This window comes from Lissotriton vulgaris, chromosome 6 (genome assembly GCF_964263255.1).
Source record: "Lissotriton vulgaris chromosome 6, aLisVul1.2, whole genome shotgun sequence".
Lineage (NCBI taxonomy): Eukaryota > Metazoa > Chordata > Amphibia > Caudata > Salamandridae > Lissotriton > Lissotriton vulgaris.
The window spans coordinates 1,841,887,887-1,841,907,176 of NC_141694.1; the positions used below are offsets into that span (position 1 = coordinate 1,841,887,887).

The 19,290-nt window shown below is 45.2% G+C and overlaps 1 protein-coding gene across 4 annotated transcripts in view; it reads left to right on the top strand.

Moving 5' to 3' along the window:
* Positions 1-11,710: 11,710 nt before the first annotated feature.
* The window catches only part of KHK (ketohexokinase), a 93,137-nt gene continuing 85,557 nt past the window's right edge, over positions 11,711-19,290 (top strand). The window contains exon 1 of one of the 4 annotated variants that reach the window (XM_086928133.1): positions 11,711-11,863. The gene's annotated coding sequence lies outside the window, so the exon portion shown is untranslated. The remainder of the gene's footprint in view (positions 11,864-19,290) is intronic. The other 3 variants (XM_086928131.1, XM_086928135.1, XM_086928138.1) reach the window with 3 other exon arrangements.

Sequence of the window (19,290 nt, forward strand, 5' to 3'; positions counted from 1 at the left end):
CAGGTAAAGAGATAGGACTAATCAAGAGTGCAATGCCAGTGAAGATTACAGTGAAACAAAATGTAGTTTACCCTCAAACTCATCAGTGCGGGCTCACCCGGGAAGCAGAGGAGTAAATGAAACTTGTGATTAAAAAAAAAAGATTGAACAGGGAATTTTAAGAGCGGTGCTGGATACTCCATGTAACTATCCTGAGATGAGCATTAAAGAATTAGCAGAAACTGGAGAGTGGTCCTGGACCTGAGAAAGATTGATGCAATTGTAGTTCCATCTTGTCCTGTGGTACCACAACCTGCTGTGATGTTTTACAGATTCTTATTGGTGCAGAATAGTACACAGTCATTGACTTGTACCAAGCGTTCCTCTCCATCGCTCTTCATGAAAATAGCCAAAATCTTTTTGCTGTTCTGCTTCCACAACAAAGTCTTCATTTGATATTGCATCCTGCAAGGTTGTACAGAGAGCCCCCTCAATCTTTAGTCAGATCCTGATGAAATGTGCAACTGCCCTGTAACTTAGTGTTGGTGCAAATATATTGATGACATCATGGTGGCATCAGTTTGTCTTGCAATTATAATGGGTTATTGTGTTAATGCCTGCCTCATACCGTTGAGATTTTACTGACTGGCACATGAACTTAGCATTTGACAAACTGTTGTCTTATATGTCTAAAATGAGCACACTTATCTTGCCAACTGACAACATTTCAATCAGAAGATGTAAAACTCGGAATCCTGCAACTCTTCTGCCAATCACAAATAATGAGTTTGTAGATACATTGATTAATGTTGAACGTGAGTTTTTAAACAAGTATAATGAAAGAAAGTTGAGAATTATTAGAAACTGGAAACAAATGAGAAAGAATGAATTAGAAAAAGATGCCCAAGATAGGGTTAGGTACTCAAGAATGCACCCTAGACTGAGAGTGGACAGGAAAAGAAAGGTTTGTGAAAAGTCTCAGCATTCTGAGTCAGTTGAGTTTGTGGGTAAGAGTGAGTGTAATGTGAGATATAAAGTTGATGAAATTCTAAGGGGTGAAGAACCATTCCTGAGAGGAATTTATTATGTTCACCGTAAAACTGCTTATTATAATCTCCTATATAATGGGGTGGGAAGCTGTTATCTTGTAAATTGATACTTGTATAGCGCACTACTCACCCACAGGGGTCTCAAGGCGCTTGTAAGAATACCGCTGTGGAACCCATCCTGGCTTTCCCTGTGAGGAGTACACTCCTAGGCACCCCCAGGGTGAAGGCCAGGCATCCTTAGCGTTGTGGGGGCCGTTGTGGAGATTAAGCAAGCTATTGCCCAGAGTTGCAGAGTGGGACTCCATGATTGGAATAGGCACCGAGGCGAGAAATATCAGGTCTGTGGAATTTTGAGCCCAAGACCCGCCGAGGCGGGGAATTGAACCCTGGTCCCGGGGTAGACCTCTGCATCAGGGTCTGCCGCTCTAACCATTGAGCCACAATTCTCTTGATCTAGTATTTCCTCCTATGTATCATGTGCATGAGAAAAGTGAAAGGAATGTTACGGATCTTAAAAGATAAAGTAACAATTGAAACTGTTTTGTAAATAAAGGTTGTAGGTATTTTTTTGTAATTCAATCAAATCTATCAAAGGGGGGTCTGATAAAGTTGATTTAATAATAAATGTGTGTTAAACATTATGTACCCTTTTACTCAAAAATGAAAGTACTGCATGTTGCAAAATTGAATTTGATTTGTTTAGCTAACTAGACTCGAATGTGGCCTCATTTTCATCTTGTTTCATATTGCAGCCATGATATTTGTTTCAGTTCTCATTCTGACACCACACATAATCAGAATGTGCACTGTGAAAATGCTACGTATTGAAATGCTGTTCTCAAGAAACCACGCCAAAGCCTTTTGCTGCTTTGAAGGCTCTTCTTGATCATGATACTGTCAGTCTGGGTTAAAGTCCTTGCCAGCTCAACCTGTATCCAATGTTTATTCCAGCAGAGAAAAGTCAGAGAACATGCAAAAAACTAAGGTTAAATGTCCGTGGTGCAGCAGCTGTGTGCCACCCCATTGCTCATTTCAACATTTCTGATTGGCCCAGTATGTTTCTTACACTAGGGACTTAGGGGCTGATTTGAAGATTGAGGGACGTAATAAACTCCATCAGGGTGGCAGAGAACATTACTTCCGCCACCCTAATGGGCTAATGTCTGCCCAATTCAAGACGACCACCAGCCCAGGGGTCATTTGTGTACATTGAAAAGAACCACAGTCACTGCGATGTCCTTCAAAGTACAAAGTTTGGTGTGTGGCTACCATTGGCTTTGATGTCCATCCATCAATCTTTTAACATTTTCTTTTCAAAAACAAAGTCTCAAAGTGGGAGCTTATTTTAGAAAAACAATAAACTAAACAACCCCACTCCTGGACTTTTCTCCTGAGGTGTGGGGGCAACTATTGTTTTTCTGCCAGACAGGCAAAAACACAAAGACAGAAAAAAGGACATCACATTCCATATCCCAAATAGGGCGGGCGTCGTAAGGCTATTCCTCCCGCAGCCCCTACTCTGTCGGGCTGTCGGACAAGTTTTCAGTTGACATAAACAATGGGCCCTGCCAACATAAAGCTTGCAGTCCACCCATCTATAAACGAGGCAGCCGGATTCAAGAGTTTGTCAGACAGGATGCTCTGTTGCATTTGCCCCGGACTAACTTGTCCTCAAAACTCTAAACCAACCCCTTAGGCAGCTGTGCTAAGTGATTCTTCACCAGCTGAATAATCATCTGTGCTTGAGATGGGGTCAAGTGAACCACCTTTTAACATGTGTGGCTGCTGTTCCTGAGTCTAGGATAACGATTGGCTTTAGTGATTGGTGGCAGTGGATATACATGTCAGGTTGAAGAGGATAGTCAAATGGCTCGCCTTAGTGAATCAGTGCAGTCTTCTCTGTCTGGGTATCCCTTTCTCCTGAGCATGATGGAGAGGCATGGGGGATTGAGAGGGAGAGAAAACGAGAGAGAGAAGAAAAGGGAGAGTGAGTCCTCAGGTCTGGCTACAGCGCTGACGCAGATTTGTGTTATTGGCTACAAAGACCAGGGAATAAGAGGCACTTTGAATGCTGTAGGGAGCTCATTACTGTATGAACGACGAACAGTAGACCAAAGAAGATGCACTTGGATTTGATTGGATCCCTGCTACAAGTGACTCTGAGCTCAGGTAACAAGGGCCACTCTTTTGGAATAAGAGCTGGCCCTTTGAGCCAAAAAGCAAGTTCACATTTTCACTGCAAGGGATTCCTGGGCACAAGCCAACAAACAGTACTCGGCCATGGGCAGGAATCCAGGATGCCCTTCAATACAGTGCAGTTTGCCTGTTGTTGCTGGGAAAGAAGGGAAAGGAGGTAGACTGCATGCCTTGCATGCAAAGACCCTGCTTTTTCATCTCAAGAAATCCCCTGCTGCTTCGAATGCTGCAGTGAGGACTGACGCCTGGAAGAGGTGTCGGGCCATCTGCCTCAGGTCGGAATATCGTTGTGGCTTCCTAGGCTGACCAAATGGCCATAATAGACTAGGGCTGAGCTCTCACATTTCTCACCACTTCACAGAGAGTAAAAAACACCTTCATCGCGTCTAACCCATTAGGTGTGCTAGGAGCAGCTCAAAAAACCTCTGCAGTGAACGCTATGCACTGTGCAGGATGTCCGCATTCTTCTTCTTATCATTGCAGCTGTCCCCCTCACTATGTGGCATGCAAGACTGGGTGTATAGCATCCTATTGATGAAGCGAACTTTTAAAATTAATTGTATTTTTGTTCGCTGATTTGAACTTCCATAATTAAATAATAATATGAATGAGTTTTGCATGTTTTTGTATTAATTCAACCGAGAATAATGTGCACCTTCATAAACACGCGGGATTAACATTAGTGAAGGGGGTGGGTAACAGAATGACTTTCATTACTCAAATTAATTGATGTCTTGTGTTTCCTTGCATACTAGAGTTTCGGTAAAGAGGCCTGAGGTCTGATTTAAAATGGAGGTTTCTGAAGTCCTGTCATGACGAGCCGTGCACAGCAAGGAATGAATAGAAAAAGTCTATTGTTCATAATCTTCGAAAAACAACAATGGACAAGGCCGCTTTGAAAAAATATGATTTTGAATGAGAAGGCGATGACTTCATGGACTGACGGCTGTCAGCCAATCATTTCGCGAGATGGTTTACTAATTGTATTCTTTTAGTTAGTTTTAGATAGAGAAAAGGTATAAAACTTGGCCCCTTGGGAGGAGCTTTGGCTGGCTCGTTCCTGTGATCATGAGATGCTGACGGATTTTTGACTCACGTAAGAGAACTCAGAACTTTGCTTTTTCCCTTTAGGTTTCATTTATTTAGTCATGGAAATAGGGTTTAGGGAATGAGTTACTTTTGCTTAAATACTTTTCAACGCTGATTTGATTTGAACTGACAGTCTAATAATATTTTGAATATGCTCTTTACTTGATAATAAAGTTAATAAAATAGATTTTGAAATGACAAGCTGGTCTTGGTTATTTCGAGTCTAGTTACCATTAGTTAATCCATTGCCAAGGTGGCTTAATTAAAAAAACATTTTTAAAAAATGACAAAGATGAACTGCAGATGTATATAAATATAAATAGTTTTGTGAATACGTTTGATTAATTAGGTCACATGATTCAGTTGGTCAATTCTATTGCAGGACAGGAGGCTCTGATTATGCTAGTCTCATTTCTTTATTGAAATGCCCAGCAGCCAAGTAAAAACCACATTACCCAGAAACACTTGGGTGATAACCATAGAGTCTTGTAGTATAAATAAGCATACAGACAATCCCACTTCCTCTTTCTTTGCTGCTCCGCAGCCAGTTAAGTGCTCTTACCTTATTATACTTGTTATTGCGCTTTATTGTGATTGCATTGCTGAATTGTGTATGCATTGCTGAATTGTGTATGCCTCGTGGTGCGCTCGGTTTGCGCTTTTCGCCGCGTTGTGTTTATTGCGCCCGTTTTTGTTTTCCGGCGACACGCGGCTGGGAGCGAGGTTTCTCCTTCCAGGAGCAAGGCGCTTTGTGCCCGCGCTCTTTCTGAGATTGTGGAGTGGTCTTTTGGGGTTTTGGGAGCCTCGCGCTGCTCGCGCGAGCTCCCCTCTCTTCTGTTTGGCAGCCGGTCTTCGCGCATGCGCGTAGTTCTGTTTCCGGCGCTCCGTGTCTACATTGTATCGGAGCTTCTAGTCAGACGTCTTTCACGACGCTAACGCCCACGGCCATCGGAATTAACCCCTGTTGACGCCGGTGCCTAGGAAAAGACTCCGGCTGTAATAACTTTGCATAGGCTTTGCCTAGAGTGACGTTTTTTCATACAGTGAGCCAACCCTCCACTCTTTAATTGTATTTTGCCTGTAGTTTTCTACAGTTGGGCTTGCTGTGAGGGTTTTTTCACTCCCCTTTGCATTAGCCTTTGGCTTGTATTTATTTTTTCCTTCCTCCTTTGTGGGCATTAATTTTCACAACACCTGTGAACCATGAGTGAGTACTATTATGAGGAGGAGGAGGAGTTTGATGATGACGCTCCAGGCACCATGGAGCAGGATCTTGTGGAGGCTTTAGACCGGGGAGTTCAACACTCCATGAACAAAGCTATGGTACGTGCTATAACGCCTCTAAAGCGGCACTTGACTCAGTATGCCAGACAACAGGGTTGGGTCCCTGCAGCTAAAAAAGCATCCTCTTCTTCGCCTGCCAATCCGCATGCATCGGACTTTAAGAAGTTGGCACAGTCCTTCACATCTACCAAGCCTACCACTATTGTGGAGGAGGACGAGAGTGATGACCTGCAGTCCTCTTCGTCCTCGGACCCCGCCCCTCCCCCTCCCAAGAAGAAGAAGTGTAAAGAACATTTTGTCGATGCATCAATGCATCCACCTGTCCTTACTTTTGAGCCGGCGGACATTGTCCACCCCCAGTCCACGGCTTGGCTTCCTTCCCCTGATGTGACGGAGTACGTCCAGCAGCACATACGTCAGCCCTTTGAAAAAGATGTGCGTGCCCGTCTCCGGTCAGAATGCCCACGTCCAGACTTGGCTGATCATCTGGCGGAGACCCCGGAGGTGGATCCCACCATGTCGACATATCTGCGCAAGTTTGCGAAAGATCCCAAAAAGGGTCTTGATAGGTCCTGGCGGGCTTGCCAGGACAAAGTTTTGGATCTCCTGGGACCCCTCACCAAAATGTTGGATCTTGGTTTTCTTGCAAAGAGTACCAATCGGATGGTTGATCCTGATGAGCTGATTAATTGGGCTCAACGCGCCATTTGCCAGTTGGGTAATGCCAACTGCGCGCTCTCTGCCGAGCGGCGCCGTTCAATTTTACTGAAATTGGACCCTAAGCTGCAAGAATTGGCCACTTCAGAGTCGGGCCCTGCGGCTCAGGGTCTGCTTTTTGGGCATCCATTTTTGAAAGAGCTCACCAACTTTGTGAATACCTTCAGCGGCCTGGATAAGGCACAGGCGTCTCTGCGCCGGACCTTTCGTCCGGTTTTCAACAGGGCCGGAAGAAGTAGGGGGCGTTCCTCCAGCCGTGGTCAACAACAGCCCTCCCAGAAAGGGTACCAGTCCCAGCGGGGAGGTCAGCAGGATTCGGGATATACCCCACGTTCAAACTTCTATCCCTCCAGAAAAGGCCGTGGCCAGTTCAAAAAAGGACGTGCTGGTGGATCCTCCGGCGGCTACCACGATTCCGCCACTTCAGGTGAGAATTCTTCCTGCATGCAGTGTTGTTCTGGGGGGCAGGATTCGCTTTTTCCTAGAGAACTGGCGATCAATCTCCAGCGATGCATGGGTGCTGGAGACGGTTCAGGGCTTCAAACTAGAGTTTTATCAACCTGTTCGTCAGTCCCGTCCTCCCTTTCCTCTCCATTTTTCAAGCCAAAGTCAAGAGTTCATCACAGAGGAACTCAGGTCTCTGGAGGCGAAGGGGGCGATTGTGCCGACGGTGCGTCATCCTCAGGGCTTTGCCAGCTCAATCTTCCTTGTGGAGAAGAAGGGAGGGGGATCGAGGTTGGTCCTCAATCTGAAGGACTTCAATGCAGGGGTGGTGTACCGCCACTTCAAGATGGAGGGAATCCATCTCTTGAGGGATCTCTTGAGGGAACGGGATTGGATGGTCCGTCTAGACCTCAAGGATGCATACCTCTCGGTTCCGATTTTTCCGCCCCATTGCCGCTTTCTTCAGTTCCAGTGGCTGGGGATATGGTATCAATATCAGGTTCTTCCTTTCGGCCTTTCGTCAGCACCGTGGTGCTTCACGAAACTGTTGCGTCCGGTCGTGGAGTCTCTCCGCAGTCGCGGAGTTCGCTTGATCATCTATTTGGACGTCATCCTCCTGTTAGCGGATTGTCCAGTAAAGCTTATGACTCCTCTGACGTGGACCGTAGACCTTCTCCAGTCTCTAGGCTTTTTAGTGAACGTTCCCAAATCTGTACTTCAACCTACTCAGGTGATAGATTTCTTGGGATTCCAAATCAATTCCCTCTCTTGTCAACTTCTGCTACCTCGTCAGAAAGTTTGTTACATCAAGCGGGAATTGAGGTCTGTTGTATCGAGTCCGACGGTGTCGTTGAGGCCATTAGCTCGAGTTGTCGGTCTTTTAGCGTCTTCTCTGCAGGCGATATTTCCGGCTCCGCTGCATTACCGTGCGTTGCAGCGCTTGAAGATTCTGCATCTTCAGAGGGGCCTTCGCTATTCCGACCACATTCCTCTGTCGGAGGAGGCGAAGTCGGAAATGACATGGTGGTTGGACCACATGGAGGCCTGGAACGGCAGGGCCCTCTTCGGGTCTTCTCCGGAGATTGTGATCGAGTCGGATGCCAGTCAGTGGGGCTGGGGAGCCCGCTGCGGATCGATCACGACCGGGGGACGATGGTCACCCCAGGAACGCTCTCTCCACATCAATTGTTTGGAGTTGCTGGCGGGATCGTTCGCGATCAAATGTCTGTCTCCTCTTCAGTCCCGCTGCTGTATACTTCTCCGGATGGACAATGTATCAGCAGTCCGTTATATCAACAAGCTGGGAGGGACTCGTTCGAGGTTGTTGGCGGAGATCGCCAAGGAGTTTTGGCATTACTGTCTACACAACAGGATCACAGTTATTGCGGAATACCTTCCGGGTTGTCGCAATGTGGTGGCGGATTGGAACTCCAGGTACCTGAGGGATTTCAGCGACTGGAGGCTCCATCCGCGTGTGTTTCGACAACTTCTACGGATTTGGGGCCCTTGTCAGATCGATCTTTTTGCGTCCCGGCTCAATGCCCAACTTCCCCGGTTCTTCAGCTGGAGACCGGACCCGGAGGCTCTGGCAACGGATGCTTTCCTTCAACCGTGGCCGACCTCCCTGTGTTATGCGTTTCCTCCATTTATGATGATCCCCAGGGTTCTGGCCTATGTGACACGTTTTCAGGCGGAGCTGATTCTGATCACTCCTCTGTGGCGGGCTCAGCCTTGGTTCCCTGTTCTCCTGGAAATGACTTGCGCATTGCCATTTCTTCTGCCTCAGAAGCGGAATCTCCTGTTAGATCCGCTTCAGAATCCACATCCCCTGGTTCAGTCAGGCTCTCTCCTTCTCCTAGCGTGGCGGATTTCGGGGAACGGTGGGCTGTGTCAGGCCTTTCGACGGACGCTACCAGACTCCTCAGCAACGCCTGGGCTCCAGCTACCCACAAACGTTACAGAGGTTCCTGGAAACGTTGGAGTGATTGGTGCGCTCAACGGCAAGCTGATCCGACATCAGCTGATGTCTCTTTAATTGTCAATTTTTTGGCTTCCTTATATTCAGCTTCTGGTTTGGCGTACCGTACCATCAACAACTTCCGTTCTGCTATTTCGGCGGGCCATATTCCCATTGATGGTAAACCTGTGGGGGAGCATCCTTTGGTGTCCAAAGTCCTTAAAGGCGTTCGTATGGCAATTCCTCCGCGTCCCAAGTATGTGGCCTTATGGGACGTTTCGGTAGTTTTACGCTTTTTGGAAGCCTGGCCGGTCAATTCCATGCTATCCCGCAAGCAACTTTCGGCCAAGCTTACCATGCTGCTGTGTTTACTTTCCTGCAAACGGATTTCAGACATTCACGCGTTGGATCTAGCTGGTCGGAGTTTTACTCCTGAAGGGGTTACGTTTCGCCTTTCCCGGCGCACCAAGACTGATACTGAGATTATCTCTTACCCTTCTTTCCCGGCTCGTCCCAACCTTTGTGTGGTCCAATGCCTTAAGGCTTATGAGGTGAGTACTTCGCTTCTTCGTTCTGATGTGCAAGGTCAGTTATTGATTGCATTGCTGAAGCCTTTCAGCCCCGTTACTCCGGCTACATTGGCTCGCTGGGTACGGTGGCTTATGGGAGAGGCAGGTATTGATGTTTCTGTTTTTGGTGCCCATTCGGCTCGGGGAGCCATGGCCTCTAAGGCTTTTTCGTTGGGAGTCACCTTGGGAGACCTTATGAAAGCTGCTGATTGGTCAACAGATTCTGTGTTTAAGACTTTTTACTTTAAACCTGTGCCTACGGTTGCTTCTGTGGTGTTGGATGAGCTTTGAACAAGCATAATCAGAGCCTCCTGTCCTGCAATAGAATTCAAAATTTGCAAACATTCGTGACAAGAAATTTCAATTCTATTAAGGATTAGGAGGCGAGGATTATCCCACCCACGGATTATACATTGTTATACTGACAATTGTTTATGCATTGTTCTGTTACAACAGTCTCTATTGCTTTGTCTTCTTTTCCCACCCTTATTTTGACATGTTCCTGTTTTTGTATTGGACTTGTATTACGGCTTTGTGTCCTTTTTTCAGGCTCTGATCCCAAGTGATGCATCTCCGGTTCCACGTAGGAGTGCCTGTTCTCTTCTCTGAAGATGTTTCCTGTTTTCTGCCTTCGGCTGTTTGGGATGTCTCCCTTCGTTGCCTTCTATGGACTGAACTCTGCTGTTGCATTGACTGTTTTGGATTGTTTACTGTTTCCTGGATTCTCCTCACCAAAGAAAGAGGAAGTGGGATTGTCTGTATGCTTATTTATACTACAAGACTCTATGGTTATCACCCAAGTGTTTCTGGGTAATGTGGTTTTTACTTGGCTGCTGGGCATTTCAATAAAGAAATGAGACTAGCATAATCCTCGCCTCCTAGTCCTTAATAGAATTGAAAATTCTTGTCACGAATGTTTGCAAATTTTGAATTCTTGTCTCTGCCATTTATGGGCCTAGTGATGAATTTATGAATAATGGTGAGTATCATGGTGTAGAGTTGTGAATATGAGACAGAATTTCTTTTGGCCCGCTGGATCACTATCCTGTCCTATGGTACAGCAAGGCCGACTCCCTGCCCATGAAGCTTGTATCATTCATGCAGGGGTGCACCTTATGTTGTTGCTGCTTACATTCCACCATATTAGAAGAGGAAAGTGAGAGAATATAAAAGGAGAATGTATTTTCCCCATATAAGCAGTAAGCATGTTTAAATGTGTTCTTGAACTGCATTAATGATCCCTGACAAATAATTAAAATAAACAAAGACAGATAAATGTTTCTGCTGCAATTGAAGTCAATGGGCCAAATATATGCTCCTGATTCTTTTTTTTTATTCTCCCACTTTCTTCTTCTAAAATGTTAGCTTGTACTTAGCTAATGTCCATTAGAAGTGAAACAGAAGCTGTTGGTCTTTTGAAGTTGGCTCGGACAACAGGTGGCTAAATGCAGGCCGCAGCAGCAAAACTCCAGTGCCTATTTTGTTACTCACGATCAGTTTATGACACTGCAAGTAGGTCACATGCTTCAAATCCTGAGCACCCACTGCTAAGATTGGGGCGTTCAGGAAAATGTGGCTGTGCACCTAAGGGACTTAAACTCTCCCCTGTAGAATTGGGATAGAAAAGTAATGCACGCCAATACTTTAATAATTTTGCAACATTTTGAGAAAAATAAAAGCTATTATGCTAAAATAAACAATAAGTAATTTGGTTCCTGTCCCTCCCATTCAGCTTGCTTGCTGCTAAAACAGAACCATACCTGTATAAACCTGAACAAGGCAGTTTAATACCCAATGGCTCCACTTTCATGAATTTCTGTTTTTTCACTGGTTGAACCCCATCATGAATTTCACAGCTTGTACACATGAAAACATACTTTTCGTAATTAACAAACCTAGGCAGAAACCTACAGTACTATTGTAAGCCAAAAAATTTAAAAATAACAGTTGATGGACAGAATGCAGAGCAATGTCATACATTCACCCCAGTACAGAGATCTGGGCCTAAATCCATCGTTTTTTTGCACTCCACAAATTTAGCCAGGTGTGCCATACACAGTGGGTTTTTCGCTCACTGGCCTCCTGCAGCATGGCACCCACAGCCACACACTCAGAAAACGAGCTTTAAATATGAGCAGACTAGAGCTTCTGCTAAGGCAGAAGACACAAACAATGGACAATCGCATCGGAGGCTACGCTATGCTCCTGTAACTGTTGCCGCCATATTTAATTGGTACTTCAGACCTGCTTCATTCACCAACGATTGAGTTCTTGTCATTCTTTTATATCTAAGTCCAGGTCTCAAAAGCGATTGGGCAGCTTCGGAGTCTTCGATTGGGCAGCTTCAGACTGTGCTTTCGCATGGAGCACTCGTGCTCCGTCGCTATGGTGACTCTGGAAAGACTAGACCGAGCCCTTGAAAGTGGCACTCACTCATATTAGGTGTGAGTGGAACACTTCCGGGTTTTGGAAAACGTCAATGTCTGGTTCATTGTCGTTCGTGTAACTGTGCAGGCCACGGCATAGAAGTCGTCGAGGACCGAGAGGAAAAGAAACAATACTCTACCTAGAAGAGTTAGGTATGTTGTATGATCTTATTTTATAAAATAGCTCAAAGAGAGAGTACTGTCTGAAACAAACCGGTGACAGCGAAGAGATAAGAAAAAACAAATATTGTCATTGTATTATATTTATATAGCTCTTACTGCCCCTAAATATTCTATATGTACCATTTTTTCCGTATTACCAGCTATCTGATACTCCAGTCCTGAGCGTTGATTTATCAATCTAATGCATTGTGGGAGTTGTAGTCTGCTTATACCAATAAAACCACTTGGGTATACAGAAACATGGGTGACGTAGCTCGATGTGCCACAGGTACCCAAGCTGCACCTCTCTGATGCAGGGATTTGCAGTTAGAATTTGTCACATTTGTATGTAGGTCGTCAGTTTAGGTATATATGTGGCATTTCCACGTCGTTTATGCTGAACTTTACTGGCATTTTGTCTTCTAGTTGCGTAGCTTGAATGTCTTAGATGCAAACAGAGAATGCATACTAATAGTCCAGATTCATGCAGGAGGCTCCTGATTTTTAGACAAAACTGATTTATTTAACATTTTCTCTCGCATAAATCCTTCAGTCCAATGCAAGCCAATCAGGAAATTAAACTCACATGTGCGAGACACAGGGGTGCAACTAGACCCAAACCTCTTGGGGGGAGGGGGCTAGTACCAGTTCCAGCCTCATTAGTGGAGCTACTATTTCACGCAATGCGAGGACATTCATTCCAGACCTTATGATTTGCCAACAAATTCCACTCAGACACTAAGCAATGCTGGAGCTTTGAGAGTTCCACCAGACCTGCAAGCTTGGGATGTCAGCAAGAGGTTTGGTATATAGCGAATCTTGTGCCTGGATACTTATATGACACATAGAAAAGATAGCACTGAATCCTTATTGAAAAGTGTCTTGTTATACTAAAAGCAACTTTGAACACATAACAATCAAAACTTTCCATTGAACAAAAAGATGTGTGTGGCGGATCTCCTAATAAACCCAAGGAAGTGCACCCACAGACATTGAGAAGGAGACTTTTAGGAACTGTATCAAAGGTGCAGAATGTGTACTGAGATAAAGAAAAGTATATAGGGCTTCTATTGGAATGTCATAAATGAAGGGGTTCACACAGAGAACACAAAAGGAAGTGTAATTTACAGAGTGGAATAAGCAGGTAACTAAATGGAAAACATGTATGTGTTATTTTTATATAGCAAAAACCACAGTGGATGGACAGAATGCAGAACAGTCATACATTCACCCCACTACAGAGATCTGGGCCTAAATCCATCGTTTTTTTGCACTTCACACCACCCCAGTTCAGACATGCCATGTGCAAATCAGTCTGACCCTGTGCCTCATGGGAACAGTCCAGCCCGAACTGCCAAGCCATGCCTTCCCTGGACCGGAAACAGGTCTTCAGACCGGCTAGCTTGAATCCAGTGGTGTGGAGAGCATGGGACTCAAACCCAGATCTTTTGACTGGGTGTGAGTGTTTGATTGATTCAGATGCTCAGTCCATCACCACCCCCTTTTGTACCGCTTTTGGCCACCATAAGTGTGGCAGGGTATGCTCAGACGTGAGTCCCTTGCTCACTTTGCCACTGGATTCAAGCAAGCCGGGCTGAAGACGGCTGGAATGCCAGAAACCGGTCCTCAGAAGCTTGTTTCCAGTCCAGGGAAGACATGGCTTGGCAGTTCGGGCTGGACTGTTCCCATGAGGCACAGGGTCAGACTGATTTGCATATGGCCATGTCTGAACTGGGGTGGCAGAGTGGGCTAAAGAACTGCGATAGATTAAACCCATATCTTTTGACTGGGTGTGAGTGTTTGATTGATTCAGATGCTCCGTCCATCGCCACCCCCTTTTGTACCGCTTTTGGCCACCATAAGTGTGGCAGGGTATGCTCAGACGTGAGTCCCTTGCTCACTTTGCCACTGGCACGGGGATGCTGTAGCTCCAGCTGGTGGACAACACCTGCACGTCTAGCTAGTGAGGAGCTCATGTTCCTCCACCTGAACAGTGCCTGATGATCTATTGCAGGAAGATGGAAGTAATAGCAAGCAGTTTAGGGGAGTGTTTACACCTTTGACATTTTGTCTGCTGATGGAACTATGATTGGGTTTGAGGCTGCTGATACAAATCTCTCCTCCTGGACTCTGGAAGTTGACCTGCTCTCACATGCTGTATGCTTCACACATCCATCCACTCAGTTTGGGGCTTGTGTGCTGCAACCAGCCTGTAGAGGTGGTATCAGTAGGACTGACAGCTGGATCACCAGTGAGTGACCGCATTGTGCATGAAGACCTGAAGAAGCAGGGCACTGGCAGGAGTTATATCCTTTCACAACAGAACTCAGAGTGACAGCCGCAGGAACTTATAGTGTATGATAGCAGCAGCACTCACTTGCAGTCACCAAGAGCACGCGTTGCAGGGCACGACCGCTATAAGACCTACAGTCGCTGAAAGCAAGATTAAGTGACAGCAGCAAGCCTCTAGGGTATGGTGAAAGTTGTGGTAACCGCAATACTCAATGTGACCGCTTCAGAAGCATCTCTAACAGCATCTTAAGTAAGCGAGTGTGACTACCCACATACTATCGGAATGCCACTGAAGCGAGAGTGACGGCAGCACGCCCACGTTCACCAATATAACAATGAGCAGAAAAGCAAAAGCCAAAGAACTTACTAATATTAGGAAGGGGGCTCCATGTTGGGGCCACCAGCATTTAGGGAGGGGCCAGCGGGGGAGAGGAGTGGTGCCCAATGGCAGTTCTTGCCATTGTGTGCGAAAATTCACTCTTGTGTCAGGAGCAGAAGAGCAGGTGCCGAAGCGTGAGAAAACACGACCCCCTATAAAGTCAGGGGAATTGTAGATTTGGCTCTAATTATTATCCCTCAGAGGGCAGGGCACAAGTCAGCGGTACACACGGGTAGACCAAGTCGTCCACTATTTTCACAGGGTGGACGCCGTCCATGCTGCCAAGAAGCTGGGCCCCACTATAATATGCTGAACTAGTCCTGGTGTAATTTTCAGACACCTGTAATCATTCAGCGGGGCCTGCATGTTGTTTGCACTGAGGGAACTTTATTTTTTTACATTGAGCTGGGCTCAGAACAAGGTCCAATATAAGGGGCTATCAGGCCTCCTTTTGTTTGAGTATCCGTGCTGGGACTATCAGGAGCCTCACACCTACATGCAAATGCAATGGAGGGGAAACAAAGGCACACAGCTTGTTATCACTTCACAGGTAGAGGCGTGGTTTTGAATGTATCCAGTCCCTGTACATAAGAAATATGCATGCATGCACTGTAAGAATATCAAGTGTGTTGGTCTGTCCCAGCATTTACACAAATAGCAATGCAAATAGCACTTTTTTATAGCTCTACTCATCCCAATGCAGTGTGTCAGAGTGCTTTACATCACAGGTACACAATACATTGACAATAAATTATGCAAGTGTGTAAATCAATGTACAATATGTGTTGCATAACACAGTGAGGGTTGCAAGGTTTAGGAGCCGCATGTCGTTCATAGCTCACTGTCCTATATTAGAAGGATTACAATTTATGAACTGCAAGTAACAAAAATATCTTTGTATTAAAACTAGAAACTGCCCTACCTATCTACGTAAAATAAAAATCTGCCATCTGCATGTTACATGATGTGAGTTACAGGAGACACATTAACCCTCTATGCTACTCTAGTTCAAAACTGAGACGAGACAAAACACAGATCCCTCCAACAAATGCGATAACCTCCAGACTTCTTTTACCATTATTATTGTTCCCTGAGATTTACTGGGCACATAAAGTAGAGTTGGGCGATCCCACAAAAGAATGGGGAAAGCCGAGCCAAGGGTCTGACTCGGCTCGTAGAACCTGTGCATGAGCTGAGCCCTGAAAATGTTGACCATGTAAATCACCCAACAAACATCACTTAAAATAGTATACCGTCTCTTCAAAATTAAAAAATATATATTTCTTTAACCCCTTCCATGCAGCCGCGATTCGCCTGGTGTGCTGTAAACAACACGAACAGGGGCGGGCCGTGACGAACCCCAGCCGTCATCAGCACACGAGCACCGTAGTGCATGACGGCTGGGGTTCGTCATCAGCATGGAAGGGGTTAATATGAGGTAGCTTTGACATTCATACGGCACGTTATGGCGCTGCGCAAGAAAAACGTACTAAAAGTTAATGTAAACCCTGTATGTGGCCCTGATTATTATAGAGCAACATTATAGTCCAATAAATCAAAAACAAAGGCTTTTGTACAACTTATAATCTTAAGTTGCTTATTTGAAAGGGCTTTTGTACCCGATAATGAAAAAAATTGAGTGTTGGTGAAATAAAAAAAATTGCCTACAATCACACAATTACATTACACCAGGCTCTAGTCATTATTTATAGGTAGGGGGAGATTAAGTGATTTGCCTAGACTGACGGGATGTAGAGCCATGCCGAGACTTGAACCTGGTGTCTCAGGTCCAAACTCAGCGACACTTGCCGCAACACCACATTCTGGGTGGCAAGCAAAAGTCACATGGACGTTTGATTAGTTATGGGCTCGGGTTTCCAACAGGACTTTGAGCAGAGTCAGAGCCAAGCTTCAGGCTCGAGCTTTCAGTGGCTTGCCCACCTCTAACACAAATATCTTTGCACTAGGTGCCTTAATCACATAGGACCTATGCCCTGAAGGAGGGGTCGTAAAGCAGCGGTCTGCAGGAGGCTGGGGTTTGGGTGCTACAGCGACTATATTTTGCCTGTCCATGGGTGATTCTTTAACAGGACCTGGAGGTGATTCGGGAGATGCAACTGGCACCAGGGGAACAGGATAGAGGTGACTTACCCAGGTCTATCTTCCAAAGGATGCCAGGAGGGTCCAGTTTTGGGTTGTCCTGATATTGTTTAGGGTCTAACCTACTGGTTTGCCGAAGTTGGCTCCCATCGTATGAGATGGTGGCTCAATTCGTCTTGCTAAGTACTAAGTAGGGGCCCTAGTGGTAATCCGGGGAGAACAAATTACATTTTCATGGGGACGGTGCTTGATTTGCCAGCACGGTGGGTAACAAAGATTTTAAGAAATTTCAGACATGAAATGTTACGTCTAGCATTGTATTGACATGGATATTCAATGTAAATATTTTGAGGTGTGTCAGTATCAATACTTCTGTGTCTTTTGCAAAATTAAGACAGCTCGAGGATGTTTAATTCTCAAAACCAAGTTTGGTAGTCTCAGGATACTTCTTTGTTTTGGTGCCGAGTTGGGGAAGGGGGCTGGTTTACTATATATATATACACAGATGTCATCACCACTCACCTAATTAAAATGTGAACTCTTGTCTCTGGCATCAAGCTTTTGCTTTAAATCCCCTCTTCAAGCAGATATTCAAAAGTGGCGAGGCATCTGGACTGTGTCTCAGCAGAAGGTGTATTAATACACAGAACTGCAGTTGCCAGTTGGAAGTTGGCATAGGGGATTAGAAGACTGGGTGGGCACCTCCTGATTGGCTCGGGTTGAGGGACAGAAAGGTTCAGAGGTTGCGCAGCTGAGGAGCATTTCAAATGAGCCTTTGAAATGTGCCTGTGTCTTCAAGTTGGATCTGGGTACCCTTGTTCTCCATGTTTTCCAACCACCAACTGCTACTCGCAGGGATGGTAAGAAGGCCCAAAAGCTAAACCACACACGGGCTGAGCGGTGTGGGTACACCATGCTTCTGCAGCAGAAAGCTCTGGTGGGTGCATTGTCAGGTGCTATTCATGCACAGTGCCAGGCTGATCCACTCTGCCAGGCTACTAAATGCTTACCCAGGGCAACAGGCACACACAGTGTTCTGTGAGGTGGACTTTGAGCAGCCCTCGACAAGGTGCAGTGAAATATTGTATCCTACATATCATATGACCCTACAGTGGTGCTCGTGTCCGCCCTATCCAAACTGAGCTACACAGCAAACAAGAGGTAGAGGAGCACAGTGATGGGCTGCTGCCCTCTGCTGCATGTTTACAGAATGTTGGAGTAACTGTGTTGCATGACAGATGGAAAAGACCATTTTACTCAGAGGGACAATCTTTTAAAAATCCCTGCCCAAACTATTACATGCTGGTGCCACCCACCACCAACCACCGAAACAAACTAACTGCGCAGACCCCTTATTTGCCAATATCACTATGCACATTCTTAGTTTTTAGCCAGTATTTGGAATTTTTAGATGCAAAACTACAAGTGTTCCCTTAGAGAATGGTAGATCCTGTTGGTAAAATAAATTCTGGACTACCTAATGAACACTGAATCATTGCAGCACCATTTTAAAAGTTCTCTCCTTTTTTGCATTTATATAGCGCTCGGTAATAAGCACTATATACATGTAATTACATACAATATAATTAGGGCCACTGGAATTATGCGATCGTGCAGCTCCAGGGTTTTTCACATAATTATGGATCTCTTGTATTTGCCACATAATTCATCTTCTGCATAATCTTTACCAACCTCCACCCCCTAATAAATGTTCTAGCTCTAATGGTTCAAAAGGTACTAAGACACAGCAACATATGTTGCCTTGCAGTGCAACCCCCTTTGTAAAGGTTGACTTATGGCTTTGTTTAAGTGCTAAACTGGTAATAATGAGGCGAAACTAATGCCCAGACAGTATTAACAAGTGTAAGGAAGACAAAACAGTGAAGTAATATGATCAGAAAATGTTCCGCAACATTTTTATGTTCTTGCCTCATAATGTGGCCCTCTCCTGCCGCATAATTCCAGTGACCCTGAATATAATTTGTCATTTGTGCCTTCTTTACTTGGAAGGTGACCAATCATTGTCTCTGCTTTAAAAGAACTAGGAATGCTAAAGTGCAGGGCCTTGTATAGCCACAGCCCACACCATGGGGGAACTAGCATATTATAAATCACTGGTGACCTCGACCCCTCCCTTGAAGACACATTCCAGAAGCATGAGAAGTTGAACAAGTCTCTCTCTATAGAAGTGATCTTCAAACTTTTTAATGCTGCCTCCCCCACCCTCTTCTTGTGAAGAAAATAATCAGCCTCCCTTCAAAAAATGTCACAATTAATCTTTTAAACTGCCAATGTTTAAATATGTCCAGACTTATTTAAACATTGCTGTTAAGTTCTTTTGCCGTTTTAAAAATACAATCAAATACATGATTTGCAAACATACTGTTCTGTTCAGGCAGGCCTTAGTAACGTGTAAAAGTACCCACAGTGTGATTATTAGAAATGGGAGTGGCAGGTTTGAAGAATATCAGGAGCCCCTTCCCTTTTGACATCTTCTCCCAACGAAGATATAAATGACAAAAGATGTTCGTGATGCTCATTACAGAGCCGCTTATGCTAAAAACAAAGCACTGTTATCAGCATAATGCTTCTTTTGGCCAGAGCCACAGTAAAAAATAAAAACAGTCCACCCCAAACTGCCATGCCT